This window comes from Protopterus annectens, chromosome 1.part1 (genome assembly GCF_019279795.1).
Source record: "Protopterus annectens isolate FY-2018-M chromosome 1.part1, PAN1.0, whole genome shotgun sequence".
NCBI classification, from domain to species: Eukaryota; Metazoa; Chordata; order Ceratodontiformes; family Protopteridae; genus Protopterus; species Protopterus annectens.
The window spans coordinates 1,372,568,684-1,372,574,683 of NC_056726.1; the positions used below are offsets into that span (position 1 = coordinate 1,372,568,684).

Here is a 6,000-nt window from a genome sequence, read left to right on the forward strand (position 1 = left end):
ATACTTTCGATGAACAAAAGTAGGCTCCTATATATATATATATATATATATATATATATATATATATATATATATATATACACACACACACACACACACACACACACACATATATATATATATATATATATATATATACACACACACACACACACACACACACACACACACACACACACACACACACACACATTTTTTTTGAGAATACTTCCTCCTGGTTGAAATTCAATTTTTACAGTATTCAAATGAGCATTTTTAATATACGATACAGCTCTGCCTTAACTTTTTTCCTGTTTGGTGAAATTTATTGTCAAGAGATTTTTTTGTGTATGATGAAATAGTGCTGTAAGTCATGTTACCTTATCAGTAACTGTTTTCAATTGTAAGGATTACCTAAGAAGGATATATATGATGCATGTTGGCAGGTAGTATTTAAGCTTGCCCTTTTCTGACAGCGTTAATAAATGGTATATACCTGTACTATACTAACTGTGAGTCTTTTCCTGGTATAGGTATAAAGATGATACGTGTAAGATTCACTGTGGTTGCCAGATGTAAATGACTCATTCATCTGTTGTAAAGGTCTGGCTGGGTAGGGCGCAGATCTAAAGAAATGTTTTATGAAGTGGTCCATGAGACCATTAAATCTGCAACATTTACTGTGCAGAAACATTTAGCAGAAATTTTCTGTCTCATTTTATGAGAATTTGATTAGTTTGATCTGAACTATTTCTGAGGCTATTTCAACAGGCAAGTGATAGTGTCTTAAAAATGATCTGCTTAATGAAACAAATATATGGGCATGCAGATAATTATTTGCTAATGTTTTGATTATTCAGAAAGAATGAATTATTCACTGATTTTAGATATGGCCATAAAACATTTTATTTTGTAATTGGCAGTGAAGTGCTAGGTATAAAGTGTATCCATTTGATTTTGCTGTTGGTCCTTTTCACCAAAAAGAGATTTACTGATGACTTAGTAAAATTAGTCTGTCAAAAAGGACAAGTTCCAAACAGTACACAAAAGTAATGTTTTCTACGGGAGGTAGGGTACCTCATTCTACAGACATGTAAAGGTTTATGTACCCTGTTATCTAGACTGTGTTCAATTCAAAGATAACTGCAGCTCAAAAGAAATGTCACTTTTGTACTGCCGAAGTGTTAAATTATGGAAATACCCCCATAGTCTTGCAGCTATATAAACACACACACACACACACACACACACACACACACACACACACACACACACACACACACACACACACACACGCACTCATATACGCACACAGACACATACACCAAAAAAAATATATGTTTTTAAATCACTCTGCAAAAAATAACATAGATTTCTGGCTGTTGGTTAAATAATTTGAGAAAACTGGTTTCAGAGTCTTCTTTATTGAAATAAGAGTTTCAGTATATCGTATATATCAAGGGTTAGAATTCATAGACAACTTGCGTAGTATGCAAAGCCACATGTGGAGCTTTACATTTGAGACAAGGCTCTGCCAGTTCATAGTCTTCCTCAGTGCTCTGTACGCAGCTCTACTCTACTGAGCAATGAGGGATTGGCTGTACATACAAATGTGATAGTCTGAGGTGGGGACTGTGCTAATGAGGCTCTTGTACTAGTCTAGATGTTACATTTCCTAATTTACTGATTCATAGATGCATATACTAGTCATTTCTCTTGCAGAACTGTACACAAATTGTGTTGTGCAGGAATTTAATTGCATATGCCCATGCAGTTTAAAGCAATATAATTGGCAAAAGATGAAAAGAGCAACTTCAACCTGCTAAATTACTGACCCATGTATGTAGTGCAATGAGATATTTTACTAAAGGATTTATGGCCTAAGCACTATGTCCTACATTGGCTGACTTAAATCCCTCTCACTATAATCAATATCCTTCATACTGTGAGAGGTGACGTGTCTGGCATATAAGGTGTCTCCCAACCCAATACTGATGGACCTACTGCACATCAGCAAGTCAAATGGCATCAAAAATATTTGGCTCAGCAATCTAAAGTTCTGTAACATCAAGAGAATGGTTTGGAGTGGTGGGTGTATCTCACAGAGGATACTGCTGCTCTAGAGCAGACTCCCCATCCATGTAAAACAAATCTCATCCCTGTCCATATTCAAGCACAACCTGGAGCTATGGATAGGTAATAGAAAGATTTTCTTCAGGAATGCTCCCATACTACTAATGGACAGAAGCAGCTCCTAAATACTTTATAAAAAAAATGTTCCACAATCACAAACTAAGAAATACTTCTTGCTGGAAGCCAAACAGTCCAAAACCAAACTGTAGACACTTCAAGTGTTGCTCAAGAAGTGCAATGCAATCCAGTAAAAGTGTAAAACACAGGTTTAATCCAAGAAATGCAATACAATCCAGTAAACATATAAGCGCTTTCATTTTAAACCTTTTAAAACTTCATCAGATACAAGTTGTAACAGTTCTAAAGCCATTTAAATAAATTTCACTGGTCATGAGATTCTTTTGAAATTTTAAAGCAACATTCCCCTGTTATACACATCCCCCAAAAAGTATATATTATCATTAAATTCATGCCCTAGTATACATGCTGTTTTAATTGTTGTGCTATTAAAATTAGTGCATGTAGTTCAATTTTAAAAGAATCACATGACCAGTGAAGTTTATTTAAATGACTCTAGAACTGTTACAACTTGTATGTGATGAAGCTTTAAAGGGTTTAAAATGAAAGTGCTTATATGCTTACTGGATTGTACTGCATTTCTTGGATTAAACCTGTGTTTTACATTTTTACTGGATTGTATTGCACTTCTTGAGCAACACTTGAAGTTTCTACGGTTTGGTTTTGGACTGTTTGGCTTCCAGCAGCAAGTATTTCTTAGTTCCTATATACTTTATCCCACACATAGTATCCAAAAATTATCTCTGCTATGATCCGAGTTATTCTGACTAGGGGCAGTATATAATTATTAACCATGGGATGGGTAAGGCCAGTCTTGCACCAAAAGTGATAGGTTTAAGCACCAAAAGGGAAAGTGGCTAGGCTTAAAATGGTCCGCAAGGGCAGATAGCCTAGAACTTACCTATGAACCTATGAAGTGTGAGTGTATGAGACACTGACACTGTGCAGGCATATTTCCATGTGTATATACCTGTGCAGGATGTACAAATTTGTATTTGTGGAGAGGGAGCATGTTTCTGTGTGTAGTCTGCTAGGTACCTGCTGGTACTCAAATAAGCAATTGTTCAAACCAACCAGCTTTTTTACTTTATACATCTGTTAAGCAGGTTAAGTCCACTGGGCATAACTGATCCCCTTCAGTGGGAACCTACAAATGCTGTCTGGCTAAGTGACTTACTCAGAGTCACACAGAGGGTAAATGGAAGCTGAAGAACCAAGCCACACCCCCTTGGCAACAGGAAGCAGTACTAAACGTTTAGAGTCCTAATCCTGTGTACAAGTGCCAGACATGTGATCCCTTAACAATAAAATTATCTTTTAAGTGTACATAGCATGACTGCAAAACACGTAATGGTGAATCAGTGCAGCTTGGCTTTTCTGTGCATTAAGAAATTGTGAGTACCTATCAAGGCACCCAACTGCAATTCATTTCTTCATGTTCTTCTTAAATTGTACTCAGTTTAGAAAAATAATGACAACTGGTTTGTACATCATCTTGTCTTCAGAGTCAACATTACATAATTCAGAAAGAGATACAAGCAGTGTACTTCAGACCCTTAAACAAATGTCATCTGCAGAATTTCAGTAGGTTCTGTCTAGTTCCAAGGATATTGCATTGTCCTCACTATTTATTTCCATCTGCGTATTTCTTGGGATGAATTTTTTTTAAATATAGTTTATTATTCTAGGCCTTTTCTAAAGTGCCATGGCATTTCATATAGGTCCAGGCTGACCATATTACTCAATCATCACAGTTCATCCTGTTGTTATCTTTGGAAATATTTTAGGGATGTGCACTAAGGATTAAAAATGACACTAACCAGGTATTAATATTTAATCAATCCTTAGGTGCTGAAAGAAAAATAAACTGTATTAACAATAAACATCATACTTAATCAGTGTTAGTTGGGACACAGAGAAACAAATTTGCCATTTTATTATCCGCTGGAAATAATTGAATTGCATATTGGACATTTTGTGTTAAAATAAGGAATGTAGCATTGAAGTGCTTTACAAAACTGTGACATTCATTACATAATCTTGAAGAAAACTGTTATGGGTATGTTAATGATATTGTCATATTTGGCTTCCTTATATTTTATTTTATTTTAAATATTATGTTAAGTTTTTTGTGGTTGAATTCAGCTCTTGATTGCTGTTTTTCTTAGAAAATCACTTCTGATGTGCTTACTAAGTGCTCACTGACAATGATAGTGCTGTGCTGTGTACGATCTTTTCCATTTTTCTTATGTTTATGACACTGTAGAGTTTGTGTATATAATTATGAGAATTATGAGAGTTGGGGGATGCAGGGGGACTTGACCACTGCAAAAAACACTTGCTTTAACATTTTCATTGGTTCATAGGGGCAAGTACTGGGCTAGCTGCTCTTGCAGGCTATTTTAAGAGTAGCCAATTTCTATCAAAGATAAGACTTAAAACAATCACCTTGTGTTTGTCAGATAAACACCTTAACCATTATTCCAACCCATAATTCCTGCTGAGTTAGTCTCTGATTTGAGAGTTCATTGAGCTGAGAGTTGGTAACTCATAGGTGAAAGATCACTTTCTAATTCCTTGTATTACTTAGTGCCAGTAGGATCATAGGTACATACTAGGCTAGCAGCCACCAGATCATTTATAAGCCTAGTCATGCAATCCAACCCAGCTGTACCCTGTGAATCGTGGAAGTTTATTAGGAGTGGGGATGTTAGCTAGGAAGTTTCTATAGCTATGTGGGGGAGTGTTAGTTTGGGCATTACTATCTGCTTTTGTCTACAGGAGACATGGGGGCCAGAGCTGGAGTGAATTGTTCAAGGTTCTGGTTAAATAGGGTTAAGGATGGACTCTGCTTCACAAGGATGGGGAGCCTGTTCCAGATCATAGGGATCCCCTGAGAGACATATCTATTTCACCAACATGCCCTGTTTATGTCACAAGCAAAATTGAAATCCTTGAATATAGAGGCCCTGATGCTTTTCATTTTGTGGATGTGCAAAAAGTCCATCAGAACTTGATCCAAGGATGGCTTATATGCCAGACATAGATCACGTCTCGGTGACCTGTAGGAGACAGGGTATAGAGATTGGGCTTTAAGGTGATTCATATAAGACAATGTGTTTATACCCTGGATTCTCCTGGTAAGGAACAGTTTAAATACATTATGCAGAAGAAACAGCATATGGAGGATGCGTTTAAGAATCTAATAAGTTAGTTAATAAGTTAATAAGTGCTGGCTTTAAAGCTAACTAAAAAATTATCAGGCTAATGATGAAAGTTTTTGTATGTTTCAACTATTATTACCAGTCACTGTTTTTACTCTGGCATGATCTATGTTGTATGCTGAACTGTTTGTCTTCTTGTCTGCCTTCATGCCATCTGTAGACATCAGATTACCTTAAAATTAGTGGCCCAAATAAAATAGCAATAATGCCACAGCTCTTGTAGACAAACTGAACCGAACTTGGCTTGTAGTATACTGTTTAAAGAAAAAAGAACTGTACAAATTATAAGATTGTCATAGACTCTGCACTGACTTTTGAATGTGCTTTAACGATACACTTTCTTGTTGAGATTTTTTTATACTAGTTTGAGTATTAAGTATGTTTAATTATTTTGATTCCACAGTAAGATTAACACTAGAGACATTGCATTGGATTTTCTGAAAAACAGTATAACTTAATTTTACAATAATATTTCTGTTCCTGTTTTGTTTTTGTTTTTTTTTTTCATTTTCACTTCAATTATGTGCATAACCCTTTGAACCTGCTCCCTCATTTTACAATATGTAGCAATTTCAACAACATTTTA

The 6,000-nt window shown here is 35.8% G+C and overlaps 1 protein-coding gene across 1 annotated transcript in view; it reads left to right on the top strand.

Moving 5' to 3' along the window:
- DCC (DCC netrin 1 receptor) overlaps positions 1 to 6,000 on the top strand; it is a 2,283,601-nt gene that overhangs the window by 1,212,885 nt on the left and 1,064,716 nt on the right. The window lies entirely within an intron of this gene.